Here is a 16,421-nt window from a genome sequence, read left to right as displayed (position 1 = left end):
AGAGAATTGATGAACTGGAATATGGATTGTGAAGAAATTCCCTAGAATGCAGCGAAGAGATAAGGAGATGAAATATGTGAAAGAGCCTAGGAGTCCAGAAGGACAAAGTAAGCAGCTCTAAGAAGTTTAATAGGAGCTCCAGAAGGGGGAATAGAAGGAACTGGGGAGAGCCGGTGTGGAAAATTCTTAGCTGTTAGTGAAAAGACACGAATACTTCGGTTACCATGGTGAATGCTGAGCAAAAAATCCACATTGGGACTTGTGAATTCTACCCATTTTTCAGTTGAAGATGCTGGGTGTGGTTGTCAATGTGAGCATTTGAGAAACAGGACATAGACCGCAGGCAGGAAACTGGGGCACATTCCATGAATTTTTAGGAATCCTGTTTCCCCTGTTGGTGGGGAAGGGGAGGTGAGGCTGACAGAGTAGGCTGGATCCAAGGTGTAAAAAGCCTTGAATGACAATCTCGGGGGGTTGCACTCTGATAGAGATGAGTTATTTGGACAGGGGAGTGACAACCAGATTAATTGGTGACAGTGCTTAAGATGGATGGTGGGAGGGACTTCCCTGGTGGCGCAGTGGTTAAGAATCCACCTGCCAATGCAGGGGATATGGGTTCGAACCCTGGTCTGGGAAGATCCCACATGCCGTGGAGCAGCTAAGCCCGTGCGCCACAACTGCTGAGCCTGCGCTCTAGAGCCCACGAGCCACAACTGCTGAAGCCCGAGCGCCTAGAGCCCGTGCTCCGCAATGAAGAGCAGCCCCCGCTGACCGCAACTAGAGAAAGCCTGCGCACAGCAATGAAGACCCAACACAGCCAAAATAAATAAATTTATTTAAAAAAAAAAAAAAGGATGGTGGGAGTGTATCAATCAGCATAAGTCAGGTTATGCTATGGTTGTAACCCTGAATCTTAACGGCTTATAACAAGACTTATTTTTCATTCTTATTTATTTATTTTTGGGGGGCTGCACCCCCACTGCATGTAGTATCTTAGTTCCCTGACCAGGGGTTGAACCTGTGCCCCCTGCAGTGGAAGTGCAGAGTCTTAACCACCGGATCACCAGGGAAGTCTTATTTCTTGCTCAGACTGGAGACATTGCTCCAAATCTCTTTATCCCCTCACCCCACTTTCAACAAAAGTCGCTGCTTATTGGGGCAGACGGAAAGTGCAATTGAATGTTCTGGCACAGAAGTGACAGATGTCACTTTCACATTTCATTGACCAAAACCAGTAACATGGTCCCACCTAATCACAAGGAGGTCAAGAAGTGCGATCCTACCCTGTGCCCGGAAGGCAGAAGACTGAAAATATTTGCACAGCATAAATGACCATCCCAGGAATAAAGTTTAAATCGAAGTAGCTATGGTGCCCAAACAGATGTCCACATGGACATGAGGACTCAGCTTAGGGTGGGGGAAGTCATCTCGGAAAGAGGCTGCAGTTGTAGGTAGCATTTCAGAAGGAGTATCAAGGAAAACTTCGTGCTGTGGGATACAGAGAAAGAAGAGAAGCCTGAAAGTTCAAACCTAGGTGATTTCCTGAACAGATTTTTTTTCAACGTTTAGATTACTTAAATAGAAAGTCAAAATTAAGAGCTTTTTATGGGGCAGATGAACTTTAGATATTCATTCAAGGTTAGTTTTTGTTTGAATGTGTGTGGTTGGGTGATTTTATTATCAATAATTGAATAACAGTAATGCATAAAGAAGAAAGCCATCAAGGTGGTAAAACATGAAATGAAGAAAAGGACAATGCAGGCTTAGAATCCCTGGCATAGACAACTGCTTCCTCCCAAACACATTTTCTGCAAATTTCTGACTCCTACTCCAGTAACTATTCCAAAGAACAACCGTTCCACACCAAAGCTCTGATGGTGCCTCTCTTCAGGGTCAGTGGGCTAGTGAGTTCCGTCCCAGGATCAACAGAAATTTCCTGTTGAAAACTTTGGCTGAGATTAATATATTATTTCATAATATTTTTATCAGGCCGTGAGAACTGTTATTCTTTTTTTTTTTTTTTTTGGATGCCTACTTGGAAGGGGAAAAAAGAAATGTGTTTAAAGGACTTCATAAATAAAATATGACTTAAAGGAACCATTCATCTGTCCCAGAGAATTGTCTGAAAATAAAGAGGGGAGTGCCAAATGCAGGATGCTATTTATGCCATTTAGTTTCTCTCTCTCTCTCTCTCTCTCTCTCTCTCTGCAAATCAGATGCTGTAAGGATCCCAGATTGTAGCTCTTACTTTTAAGCATGCATCTTCTAAATAAAGAACCTGGAGTTCGTTTCCTTAAAAACTTGGCTTCTGCTTTTGCACAATGCAGTCTGCTTAAATGGATCCTTGAACCTTCTTCTTTGACTTTCTTTTTGCAGTGAGGAACCTCACATCCCTACAGAGTTAATCATAAACCTTTGGGATATGACAGTGTGGACTTATTTCTCTGCAAAGAGCCTCTTTTCCTGCTGCCAGAAGCTTCTGGACTAGCCGGTTGTAATTTTGTAGCCACCATTGCTCCCAAAGCACCGATTCTGAACAGCCCGGTCTCGGTCCACATGTTTTGGGTGTAAGGCCGAATTTGAGGCTTGGCTACTGTCCGTCTTCCCTAGCTAGTTTCCAAATTAAATTTATGAGGTTAGTTTTGACTCAGCAACACTATTTATACTGTTTCACAGTATTTAAAGGAACTGATTATTTAATTTGCTTTGCTTTTTATTATAAGCTGCTATCCTTGAACTTTTCTTACAGTTATAACTGTAAATTACACTGCCATGGCAAGTCTGTTTCTAAGCACACTCCTTTGCAAGACGATATTTTTATCTAGAGGCACTCTATAATTAGAGTTCACCCTATCACACCTCCAACTCAGTTCCAGAAAGTGTGGGTTTAGCCTAAGAGTAAATTGTCTGACCTTCAGGTCGAGTCAAGTTTAATTGGATCGGTTATTTCTGGAGAAGAAACATCATCTATTTTTTGAAAAAGAACAAGGAAGGCAGAAATCCACTGACTGGAGAGAATGGTGTGAGGTTGACATGAGTCAGGAGAAAGCACATTTGTATGTGTCAAAGGGAAAGACCCTGTCGTGGAAAAGGTAGAAGACACATCTCTAAGTAGGGGTGATGGACATTTACCTTGACTTTGTCGGTTCAGTATCTCATCCCTTTCTGGGGTTGGGAATCTACCATTGTATGAATCTCTGAGGGATGGATCTTGCCTCCTACTTCCGAAACCAGAAGGTCATTCTCTCTGACCCCCAGCAGCCTAACCTTAGGCATGGGATGACCAATACTTATCAAAATCATGCTCCTGCTTTGACTCTTGAGCAGGTGATACAACAAAGTAGGGACAGTTTAAATGTGCTCATTCTGGTGGCACGGGGGTGATGGTCATGGTGACTGCAGATGGAGAGTTAACACAGAGCATTGCTTTTGTTGGTCAGGGAAAAGGAAGAACCAAGATCTGGAAGAAAAGAATGTAGACATTCCTTGGAATCTCTGCCAGTTGGGAACCAGACTGCCTTCCGGGAACCACTGACCATCGTGGACCCGGGGGTGCCATCATGGTGGGACATTTTGAAGCTTAAGCTTTTCCTTCCCTCTTAATAAGACACCATCCAAGCAACAATAGAGGCTTGCTTTCAGGAAAGGAAGGCAAAGGAAGGCTTGCTTTCAGGAAAGTTATTTATTTTCATGTCCTATTTTTATGCCCAGCTCATTGCCTTGTGGAAAACAAGTGCTTAAAATGTCTTCATAAAACAGCTGAATCTCTTTGAAACTTGATTAGTCATCATTTTATTCCTTAAGAGTTGGGACAAACATTACAAGGATCTTGAAACGTAAGATTCTCTTTTTCCTTTTTATTTGGGTGGAATTAAAAAAATCATTTAGGTGGTTTTTATTACTAATGATTAAAATGTGGATATGTGTTCTGCTCATTATATTTTGCCCCCAGTTGACAAAAGATGGAGTACTTAATACTGAATTCTAACAGCAATTTCATATTTTCAATAACTACACAATATCAACAACTGACTTGGAAATAAATCTAGGTTTCAGAGATGTTTCTGTTTAATCATTCTTAAATATTCAAAGTACCTAAACCTCCAGTATTTTCAACCCTCCCCCTTCTTCACCTTTTTTTAACTTTGAAAGAGAGTTAAGCACAGGAGATACATACGGAATTGAGACCTTAAACACTGACTAATGTTTGTCTATCACTCTAACATAATACTAGGAAACAACCTAGGTCCGCTGATTATGTGCTTTTATGAATTTACAGATGGGGAAAATGAAGAGCTTAAACCCTGCTTTCTGGTGCCAAATTGGGTCCCTTTTTTAGTCCAAGTTGTTGCTTTCTCTGTGTAGTTCCAGATTGGATGTTATCCTTCATTTTTTGCACTGAATTTAAGAACAGTCTCCCTGGTGCATAGTAACAGCCAATGTATTCATGGCAGAAAAGAATTTTGAAGGTAGACTCAGAGGGTTTCAAGGTCAGAGAAGACCTTAAAGGTAATTTTTATTAAGACCATTTGATGCTGAATCTTGCCTTTAACACTCTCATCCAGTGCTCAACCACCATTTGGATACCTCCAAGGTTGGAGACCTTTATACCACTGGAAAGAGCCCAGTTCATCTTTGGGTAGTTTTGAAGAGAAAGCTCTTTATTGTTTCCAAATGGTCCCTTTGTAACGTGGATCTAATGATCTGTTTTTTTCAAGGAACTATTCACCAGTAACATTGTAACTATTTCAGCTTGTGTGCCTGAGTCTTTTTCTTTAGGTCAATAGCAATAACAAAGAATAATAATAAATCGCCACAGTCTCCACTGTTTATTGTGGGTCTACTATAGGTCAGACCCTGCAAGGCCCCCTTGTATGTACATTATCTGGGTGTCTGGTATATATATTATCATCTGCCATGTGTGTAGTAGGCATTTTGAATATAAAGAGAATAACAGCTAATTGTTTTGAGTATTTATGGTGAGCCAGATACTGGCAGTAATTTAAATATGTTAATTAAATCACACAGCAATTCCAAGAGGTAGAGACTACTTGTTTTCCTAATTTTCCAGATGGAGTAACTGAGGCAGTGAGATTTCCCTGGGTCACACAGGAAGTGTCAGCTTTGGGTCTTAGCTATTATATGAACTGCCTCTCAGAAAAGCACAAAAGGTTAAAAAGGGCACACTGCCTGCCCATATGGAGTGTCCAGGATGTAGGAGAGAGGGAAACAGAAAACAGATGCCTTCAATGTGAGGAGATAAAGAGAATATGCCAGGCGAGTGGGGAGTACAGAGAACAGACACCTATTCTGACCCAAGGGGAAGTCCAGGAGGGCTTCCTGGACGAGAGGGCTTAGAAGAATAAGTAGGCTAGTAATGCTCAAGAGGAGGTGAGCTGGGCGAAGAGCACTGGGACAGAGGGCGCAGCAGGAACAAAAGAACAGAGGTGAGAGACAGTGGAGTGTGTACAAGGAAGTGTGCTCTGGTCTGAATATTTGTGTCCCCCTAAAATCCAGATGTTGGAATCCTAACCCCTAAAGATGATAATAGGAGGTGGAGCCTTGGGGAAGTGATTAGGTATTAAGGGTGGACCCCTCATGAATGGGATGGTGCTCTTTTTTTTTTTTTTTTTTGCGGTACGCGGGCCTCTCACTGCTGTGGCTTCTCCCGTTGCGGAGCACAGGCTCCGGACGCGGAGGCTCAGCGGCCATGGCTCACGGGCCCAGCCGCTCCGCGGCATGTGGGATCTTCCCGGACCGGGGCTCGAACCCGTGTCCCCTGCATTGGCAGGCGGACTCTCAACCACTGCGCCACCAGGGAAGCCCGATGGTGCTCTTCTAAAAGGGATCCCACAGAGCTCCCTCGCCACTTCCATCCTGTGAGTGTTCCAGGAAAATGGGGCACGAGGGGATGGTCACGTCCCAGGTCTTGAGTGAGTCCCTGGGATGGGCTGCCAAGCGAGAGCCCTTGGAAGGAATTCAAGAGAGTGAGCCATAGTAAAGTGAAAGCAGGTTTATTGAGGGAGATACACATTCCATAGGCAGAACGTGGTCTGTCTCAGAAGGCGAGTGGTCCCAGGGTGTCGGGTCATCTGGAAAAGTGGGGTGGTTAGTATTTATGGGCTGGATAATTTCACAGGCTAACAAGTGGGAGGGTTTTTCCAACTATTCCAGAGAAGGGGCAGGGATTTCCAGGAACTGGGCTACCGCCCACTTTTTGACCTTTTATGGTCAGCCTCGGAACTGTCATGGCGACTGTGTCACTTAGCATATGCAAATATATTACAATGAGCGTATAATGAGGCGCAGGGTCTTCTGGAAGTCGAATCTTCCGCCTTCTTGGGCCTAACTGGTTCTAACCAGTTTATGTCCTGTACTCCACGGCTAACGGTTGGGTTGTGCCCTGCCCCCTTCCCTGCTGTCTCATGAGGACACAGAAGGTGCTGGCTAAGACAGCAGGAGGAACTTTACCAGAACAGCGACTTGATCTTGACTTCCCAGTCTCCAGAACTGTGAGCCCTAAGTTTCTGTGTTTATAAGCCACCCTGTTTGTGGTACTTTGTGATAGCAGCCCCAGTGGACTCAGACGAAGGGTAGGGAGGGGTCTGGGAGGCTAGAGGCTGCTATGAAGCCAGGAAGTACAACTGAGTCACAGTGTATGTTTTCCATCAGTGTAAATAAACATTTGCATCATATTTTATTTTATTTTATTTTTGCGGTACGCGGGCCTCTCACTGCTGTGGCCTTTCCGGTTGCGGAGCACAGGCTCCGGACGCGGAGGCTCAGCGGCCATGGCTCACGGGCCCAGCCGCTCCGCGGCATGTGGGATCTTCCCGGACCGGGAACGAACCCGCGTCCCCTGCATGAGCAGGCGGATTCTCAACCACTGCGCCGCCAGGGAAGCCCTCACATTTTAAATGTAATTAGCGAGGTTATTATTTAAGGACAGACTTTCTGGAAGGAAAATATTTACACCATGAGAAATCCAGATCCACGCATTTTATGGTTTTTTAAAGTAGATGAACGCAGTTACCACTGTCTTTTGTCAGCATCATTTGCTTCCCAGGACATGGGTCCTAAGCTCCCACAAGAGGACGGGTGTGTTTATTTGTCCTACCGCAATGCTGTCTCTTTCCATGGGAGAGTTCATCACTCCCACGTGTGGCTTTCAAGTCCGGCAAACACATTAACAGATGCATACAAAGCCCAGGTGATGACGTAGAAGTCCTTCTTTGCTTATCATTTCTCTGAATGTTATATAGGTTGGATTCACACTCATTCTCAGATAAAAACCAAATATTGCTACTTAACTTCCTCGGTATATTTATTTTTTAAACCCAGAGATATACACAAGACATCTAATTAGAGAAAATCTAGCTTCATCCATGTTAGCTGGAAATGTTAATCTGCATAACTAAAGGAAGCCAGGTGGTCAGCGGCCCTCACATCCACAGCACGATTTTGCTCAACAATAACAAGTTGTATACAAATCCGTTTCCATGGTTTGTTCATTGCAGCCGCTTTGCAGGTGGCGGAGGAGAGGCAGCTTGTCTCTGCATGTTAAGGGGTGAGAATGTCACATTTCCCCACAACACGTTATAGACTAGTGTTTCATACATATGAGGCTCTTTGTCTAAGAGGGGAGTTTTATCCTGACAGGTTAAGATCCTGACCAAAGATGGTCCTGAACTTACTATTTTGTCTTCTCTCTTTTCAGTTTCAATTGCCTTTTGTTTTTCCTGCAAGAAGCATTTCTCTCAAGTGCCTGCAGGACACTGATGAATTCCTTTCTGATCTGAATTCAGTGGAACCCAGAGAATATGCTCAAAGAAGTAAGTAGGTTTTTTTCTAACCCGTTGGGTAGGTGAACACAGGGCAGACAGGTTTGGGCTGGGGACTAGGAGAATCTCCTGAGAATTAAAAACCCAGAACCAAATAGGAAAGAGAAGATGATCCTCAATTTATAAATTGCTCCAGGAATCAAGGAGGGAGGAGGAATTTTTATTGCAGAAGCCAATAGAGGGGGTGGTATTCCAGCCAGAAGGAATCTCGTGAGGACCAGTCTCTTAATAAGACGAGGATTACTTGTAAGCTGTATGATGCTGTTTACTATTCTGAAGTCGATAACATTTCACTGTCATAGGGGATGGCTTGGTTTATTTCTTTTTCTAGACATTTATTGATAAAGAATTGCTTCATGATTCAGGAAGTAGGTCTTGCCCATTATATGTTGGATAGTAAATTCTGAGGAGTATTCTGGTTAATGCATTAGCTCAAGCTTGAATAAGTTCAGTGGTAGCCGGGCCTCTTTGCATGTGATATGGGTGGACATCAGGCTGCTGTAATTATTTTTGTTAGTTTCCCAAAATTATTTTCATAAATAAAGGGACATATATTGATATCTTCCTGATGCAAAGGGGCAGGAAATCAGATTCATTTTCAGTGGGATAACCTCTCTAGGAGAATGATTCACTGTGGATGCTACTATAAACCACAAGGAAAAATGTAAAAACTCACTCTTTCCAAAGCCAGAAACACTATCATAGCAATTTCCATTTCTGTTTTGTACACATGACTAGTTTATTTTGTATTGGAAAACCTTTAGTAGCATAATATACATTATAAAGAGAAAACAAAAGTTTTGATCTAATATTGAGTAATTCAGAATGACACATGGTTTGAAGCAATTGCCATTCTACACTGAATTATATGTCCTGAGAGTTAATGAAACGGTAGGGAGATATGAATCCAATGGATTCAATAACCACCTTCAAGTTGTATTTTGGAATTGATTTTGTTTTGCTACAACACTTGGTGATGTTTGACAGGGAACATTCTGACACACCCAGGCCAAATAAGCTGGCCAAGAAAATCCAGAAGGGTGCAATGATTTCTGGTGATGCGGGGGTGGTACCTATTGTCATCATTAGTCACAGCCTTGTTGATGCTTTATTTGTCTTATAAGTTACTCTAGTCATGTACCAATGATGTTTCATCTGTAGGCATCTGAAAGTTGAAATTCTTGTTTTTTTTTTAGTTAAAAAAATTTCCCTGTGTTGAATGGTCTGAGAAAGAATTGAATGATGTACATAAGTGGATAGATGACAGTAACTTAATTTAACAGGTGAATACTACTATCTAGTGTTGTAACTGATTTTCTTTCTAACCCACCCCAGAAACTCTTGACATCGTTGCTTTGACATTTTGCCTGAGATTTTTTTTTTTTTTTTTTTTTTTTGTACCTGGGCCTCTCACCGTTGTGGCCTCTCCCGTTGCGGAGCACAGGCTCCGGACGCGGAGGCTCAGCGGCCATGGCTCACGGGCCCAGCCGCTCCGCGGCATGTGGGATCCTCCCGAACCGGGGCACGAACCCACGTCCCCTGCATTGGCAGGCAGACCCTCAACCACTGCGCCACCAGGGAAGCCCCTTGCCTGAGATTTTTGAGCACAGAACGTAGTTCTGACCTTTGCTCTCAGCATGGTTTTCCTGGCAGTCATGTGGATGCAAAAAAATGAGTCGATATTTAGAGAGTACTGTCCCCAGCCCTATGCAAAAGTTGTCTCACTTAGTCCTAATGCACCCCACCACCATGGGTAGGGTGTTATTATCACCTCTATTTTATAAATGAACCACGAAGATGTAAAGTATCTTGCCGACATAAGTGGTGCAGATAGGATTTCAACCCAGATCATCTGATTCCCGAGCCTGCATTTTCAATCACTGCCTAAATAAGCAGCAACCAGAGAAACAAGACAAAAAAATAGTCATCAGCAAAAAAAGGAATGAAGCGGAGATACATGTATCAATATGGAGGGAATATACTGAAGTAACATCAAGAAAAAAAAGTTGTAGAAGAATATATATAGTATGTAAAGTTTAAAAAATGCAAATTAAGGTGCTCTACTTCTTTGGGAGACCTATGTATGTAGTACAAATGGAAAGAAATTCCTGAGAATGATAACCTCCAAATTCAGTTAGAGGTTGCCTTGCAGTGAGCACGGTGAAGGTGCAGATGTAATTGGGGACCCATCAGATCTCAGACGATGGGTCAAGTTGTGTTTTTTTAAGCTGGGTGATTGAAACATAGGTGTTTCTTACTGTTTTTCTTTATGCCTTTTAAAGATATTAAATGTTGCATAATAATGTTTCAAAACTCCATCCCCAATCCAAAGCACAGAGATGACAATAGGAGAACCTCTGAATATGGGTGGGGTCTGAGGAATAAAGTGGAGAGAAAGTGTTCTTGAAATTCAGGCTGACATGGTTTTGCTCAGGGGAATTGGCGTCATTGCTGCTCAGGAGCAGGAGAGAGCCTGATATCAGAGCCTGAGACAGACACTCAGTCTGGTAGTGGGAGGGTGGATTAAACAGCAGAGAGCTTATGAGAAGGAAGAGTACAGTAATACAACTCCAAAATGAAGTTCCCGTGCTTCCTTCCCGTCGTCCTTCTTCATTCACTTTCACGCCCCCCATCTTAACGGGAACAGAATCCATCAAACAGTATTTGTACGCTTTAATTTTGCCACGCTCTTGGGTCCCTGTCTAATTTTATCCCTTCTTTCATTGCTGAAGTCCTCAGGCCAGTGTTCTGGCCCCTCTGCTTCTGATTTTGTTTTTTGTTTTGTTTTTACACTCCGTAATCCACAGAAATCTACATTGAATCCCTTATTACATATAAAAATTGCAGCCTAAAAGATCTTTGTAACCAAGTAGATACAACTTACATTATCAAGAAGAGAAAAATTAGATTAAAAACTATTGAGCATCTAGAAAATAAAATATTATGAACTAAAAATAATGACTTTGAAAAATATTTAATGGTATGGAAGATAATCTTAGTATATTATTAAGGAAAAAAATCAGATACAAAACAATATGGATAATATAATACCTTTTTTGGAAAACATATAGAGATAACTGTGTGTATAGATATATTATATATATATATTTATAAAGAAACATATATTTATAGAGACAGAGAGAGAGAGGTGCTATGTCTCTTTAGTAGGGAGAGATTGTCTATCTTCTTTTCCTTTGCAAACTCAAAACGTAGAACAAGGCTTCCCTGGTGGCACAGTGGTTGAGAGTCTGCCTGGCGATGCAGGGGACGTGGGTTCGTGCCCCGGTCCGGGAAGATCCCACATGCCGCGGAGCGGCTGGGCCTGTGAGCCATGGCCTCTGAGCCTGCGCGTCCGGAGCCTGTGCTCCGCGGCGGGAGAGGCCACAGCAGTGAGAGGCCTGCGTACCACAAAAAAACCCCACAAAAGACCAAAAAAAAAACCAAACCTAGCACGGTGCCTGGAACCCAGAGTGTGTATTAGGTGTATACCACATCAATCACATATATATAAATGAATGATTAATGAAAGACTATGAAAACACTAAAAAAAAATCTCTGGCATCTTCCCTCCTGATTAATTATTTTTTTCTCTCCATTTTCCTTCTCCTTGACCACTGTGGTATTCACTTCCTTCTTAAAACTCATCTGTTTCTAATTCAGGGATGGTCTTTCCTGCTGGGGATCCTTCTTCTCTCTCCTGCCCTTTCTCTCTCTACCTTCCCACCTGTTCCTCTTTCCTCCTTGTACATTTCTTGTAAACAAATGACATTTTAGAGACAAGGTGTTGGCCCACAGACATCGTGTTGGGCTGGCAGTCCTGATGCCTGGGCTCTCATCCTGTTTAGGCCGATCGTCAGCTGTGCGGTTGGCCCTACCCAAGCCATGTCACTTTGCTGAACAAGTTTCCTCACCTATGAAGTGGAGAGGCTGTGTTTCTCAATGTCGGAAAATCGACAGCAGCTTAAAACATGTTCTAATTCCTCTGCACTCACCAATCTGCTCCAGCCGGGGTTAAACGTTCAATCTGTTTGTCCAACACAGTGACTCTTAAGGGTTGAATCACATAAATTAACAATTGAGTAAATTATGTTAAGAGCAAAAGGAATGAATACCCCAAATTCCCCACTTCCTAACTGTTGTATGCACTTGACCATCATGTGTGCTCTTGAACTGAGTCTGTGTGGTGGAAATGTATGCTGTGCACGTCATCCTTTAAGCTCAAGTTCAGGGATGTCCGTCTGGGAGCTTGAAGTCAGCTGTGGTAGAAGTATATTCACCACACAAGTCAGCAATCGCTGTAGGTCATGGCTTGGTGTTTTGCTGACTGTCTAGGCTTCAGAAGTTGATGGAGAAAATGTTACAAATTAAAATAAAACTTAAACGTCTGTTATGTCTACAGCCTTTGCATTATAAATAGCACCCCAAAACTGTTATTCAGCAAAAACATTGCTCACATCATGGACAAATGAGTGAAGTTCTGACATATATCTTTCTGGTTTCACATCCGTATTGCTTATTAAGGTGGACAAAAATGTCACCCAACATTTATGTGGGGATGACACTCACTGGTGTCATAGGTAAAATCATAGGTTGGCTACAGATATGAGAGTTTGACAAAAATTAGTGAATGCATTCTGTGAGAATCAGTTGGCTATATATGGAATTTATAATAAGGAATATTATTGATTTAATTATTATTTGTAATCTGTGCGTGTTATGGGCTGAATTGTGTTCCTCCCAAATTCATATGTTGAGAACTTAACCCCAGTACTTCAGAATGTGACTGTACTTGGAGACGGGGTCTTTACGAAGACAGTTAATGTGGAATGAAGTCACTGGGGTGGGCCCTAATCTAATATGACTGGTGCTTTTATAAGAAGAGGAGATTAGGACACAGACACACCCAGAGGGAAGGCCAAGTGAAGGTGCAGAGAAGGTGGCTGTCTATAAGCCAAGGAGAGAGGCCTCAGTAGAAACAAACCCTGCCAACACCTTGATCTTGGACTTTTAGCCTCCATGACTGTGAGGAATAGATTTCTGTTGTTTAAGCCACCCAGTCTGTGGCATTTTGTAATGGTAGCCTGAGCAAAGTAATACACTATGCTATACATCCTTTATATCAGTATAATTTATGGTGTATGTGTGTGTGTGTGTATACATATATATATATTTTTTTTTTTCCCCTCATTTTGGGGAGAGAGCAGATTATTAAACATTTATCTTCACTGCCCAGCCCCACCCCACTGCTAGCAAAACCTCTAGGAGCTGGACTTTTTTTTTTTTTGGCTGCGTTGGGTCTTCGTTGCTGCGCACGGGCTTTCTCTAGTTGCGGCGAATGGGGGCTACTCTTCGTTGTGGTGCACGGGCTTCTCATGTGGTGGCTTCTCTTGTTGCGGAGCACAGGCTGTAGGCAAGTAGGCTTCAGTAGTTGTGGCATGTGGGCTCAGTAGTCGCGGTGCGAGGGCTCTAGGGCACATGGGCTTCAGTAGTTGTGGTGCATGGACTCATGGGCTCTAGAGTGCAGGCTCAGTAGTTGTGGCACACGGGCTTAGTTGCTCTGTGGCATGTGCGATCTTCCCCGACCAGGGCTCGAACCCGTGTCCCCTGCATTGGCAGGCGGATTCTTTTTTTTTTTTGCGGGCCTCTCACTGTTGTGGCCTCTCCCGTTGGCGGAGCACAGGCTCCGGACGCACAGGCTCAGTGGCCATGGCTCATGGGCCCAGCCGCTCCACGGCATGTGGGATCTTCCAGGACCGGGGCACGAACCTGCGTCCCCTGAATCAGCAGGAGGACTCTCAACCACTGCGCCACCAGGGAAGTCCGGCAGGTGGATTCTTAAGCACTGTGCCACCAGGGAAGTCCCTAGGAGCTGGACTTAAGAATCTGAATTTTAAGGAAGCTTCTTACCTGATTCTGATCATTGTGATGGTTAGCTGAAAACAGGGATGTCAGTTTTACTGGTAATTACTGGTGAAAACATACGTCAGACAAGATTTCAAAAGTAGACAAAAAACCCAACCCCCTGTATTAGTTTGGTAGGGCTGCTGTAACGAAGTACCACAGACTGAGGGCCTTAAACAAGGGAAATATATTTTCTCACAGTTCTGGAGGCTGGAAGTTCAAGATCAAGATGCTGGTAGGGTTGGTTTCCTCTGTGACCTCTCTCCTTGGCTTGCAGATGGCCAATGACCGCCTTCTCCCTGGTGTCTCTCTGTGTGTCCAAATATCCTTTTGTACAAACACCAGTCATATTGGATCAGGGCCCACCCTAACAGCCTCATTTTAACCTAAAAACCCCTTTTCAGGACTTCCCTGGTGGTCCAGTGAGTAAGACTCCAAGCTCCCAATGCAGGGTGCCTGGGTTCGATCCCTGGTTGGGGAACTAGATCCCACATGCATGCCGCAGTTAAGAGTCCACATGCCACAACTAAGGAGTCCACGTGCCACAACTAAGAAGCCTGCATGTCACAACTAAAAAGATCCTGCATGCTGCAACTAAGACCCAGTGCAGCCAAAATAAATAAACAAATAAATAAAATAAAAATAAAAATAAATAAATATTAACCTAATCACCTCCTTTGAAAGGCCCTATCTCTAAATGTAGTCACATTCTGAGGTACTGGGGGTTAGGGCTTCAACATATGAATATTGGGATGGGGGGAGGTGGGTCAGCCCATACACCTTGTAAAAGCCCATCTTGGATTTCTAACCTCTAGAAATTATACGATAAATAATATATGTTGTTTTAAGCCACAGAGTTACAACAATCAAAGTTACATTTTTTACAGCAGCCATAGGAAACTCATACAGACTTGCAGGAAGCTCACTTTGATTAGTGTGGCCACACATCCCGGTGACCCCATTTCTTACAGTTTTTCCTACCCTTTTGTTCTATCACCACTTTTGGTTCTGCACTCCTGACATCTACTTGTTTTCCTTGCTATGTTTTTAATATTGGATTCCAGTATAAAATGGTGAATTTATTCCGTAAATATGTGATCCTTATTAAATATATGTGGAGGTAGAAGTATGTCTATATATCCATATATCCTTTTCAGTTATTCTAATCTGGGAACTCACTGCCTTTGGCTTTATCATATGTGTTCTAGAATAATGATTTCACGTCTCTTGTCTGAATATCTTGTCTTGTTCCATCTTTTCTCTGGAGGAAGGGCACCTGGAAACTAAGAAGGGTTTATGCCCTTCTATGTTGGCAGTTGGTATAAATGTATATAATTTAAAAAGCAGATGACCAGAACACACAATAGAAAAACTATTGAAAGGGGGCTCTGAAGCCATGTTGTGTGTCTTTGGTCCCATCAGACATCCGATCAGTTATTTCTTCAGGTCTTTCCATGGCCTACTGTGTTCTCCAATTTCCACCCTCCTGGGATCCTGTCTCTCCATAAACTTGTCATAGCTTCCCCGAGCACATGTCTGCTGCTTCTCTCTAGGCTCGTAGCTGCCCCAACCACACCTCACAAGCTAGTTAGTAATGTCCTTGGTTTGGATTAGAACCCCCACTCTGAGAGTGCTGCGGGTTGAACTGTGTCCTCCAAAAAGATATGTTGAATCCCGAACCCCTGGTACCATGGATTTGTGATCCTATTTGGAAATAGGCTCTTTGTAGATGTCATCAAGTTAAGATGAGGTCATGCTGGATTTGCAAGAGTCCTAACCCAGTGACTGGTGTCCTTATGAGGGAACTACACACGCAGTCACAGAGACACACAGGGAGAATTGATGCATAACTGAGGCAGAGATTGAAGTGACGTGTCTAGAAGCCAAGGAACGCCAAGGACTGCCGGCAACTGCCAGGAACGAGGAGAGAGGAGTGGGCAGATTCTCCTCCAGAGCCTCCAGAAGGAACCAACCCCGCTGACCCCTTGATTTCAGACTTCTAGTCTCCAGAACTGTGGGACAAAAAATTTCTGTTGTTTCAAGCCGCCCAGTTGGTGGAAATTTGTTAAGACAGCCCTAGGAAACAAATACAGGGAGCTATGGCCTCTCAAAACCACCATCCAGAAGAAAAAAGCATGTGTTTATTATCTGAGACAAAAATAAAAAAGCAAAACAAGCAGTCTCAGGTAGGTCCTGGAATTCATTTTCCTTGAGATGTACCAGGCCCACCCATGGTCATTTCATCAAGTCCAAGCAGACCCATTTGTAGCACTGTCTGCAGCGGAGGCCTTTCAGAGGGAATCTATTTATATGGAATTAAAACTTTGCTTAGCATATCGAGGGCCTGATGGTTTCACATGATGTCTGCATTTTCCTGTACTTTGTTCCTCCGGGGTGGGGGGTGGGGGAAGGAGTCGGGTGGAGGGAGGCTTCTGGTTCCCAAGCAGCCTGCAGGGTTTTTCATTTCCTGTTTTCTCTAATCTCCTCACAGCCTTGAAGTCTTCCCCAAGCAGCTACTTTTGCTATGAAACTTTCTTAACCCTTCACGTCCCTTCCCCCTGGTCCCTTCCCCCTGGTCCTCGGTCCTCAGCACACCCTGATGGCTGGGTGGCCCAACTTCCTACGCTGATCACTTACTCCCTTGGTCTCATCGTTTATCTCTTGAGGTGATTATTTCAT

The 16,421-nt window shown here is 43.5% G+C and overlaps 2 protein-coding genes across 2 annotated transcripts in view; one reads left to right on the top strand and one right to left on the bottom strand.

Annotated features, from left to right (window-relative positions):
* LOC131742747 (O-acyltransferase like protein-like) overlaps positions 1-16,421 on the top strand; it is a 93,035-nt gene that overhangs the window by 4,201 nt on the left and 72,413 nt on the right. Inside the window, exon 2 of the mRNA XM_067014992.1 lies at positions 7,718-7,832. The gene's annotated coding sequence lies outside the window, so the exon portion shown is untranslated. The remainder of the gene's footprint in view (positions 1-7,717; positions 7,833-16,421) is intronic.
* LMAN1 (lectin, mannose binding 1) overlaps positions 13,478-16,421 on the bottom strand; it is a 240,022-nt gene continuing 237,078 nt past the window's right edge. The window contains exon 14 of the transcript XR_010836853.1: positions 13,478-13,607. The gene's annotated coding sequence lies outside the window, so the exon portion shown is untranslated. The remainder of the gene's footprint in view (positions 13,608-16,421) is intronic.

This window comes from Kogia breviceps, chromosome 15 (assembly GCF_026419965.1).
Source record: "Kogia breviceps isolate mKogBre1 chromosome 15, mKogBre1 haplotype 1, whole genome shotgun sequence".
Lineage (NCBI taxonomy): Eukaryota > Metazoa > Chordata > Mammalia > Artiodactyla > Physeteridae > Kogia > Kogia breviceps.
Note: the sequence above shows the minus strand (reverse complement) of the source record. Positions and strands in the feature narration are given on the sequence as shown.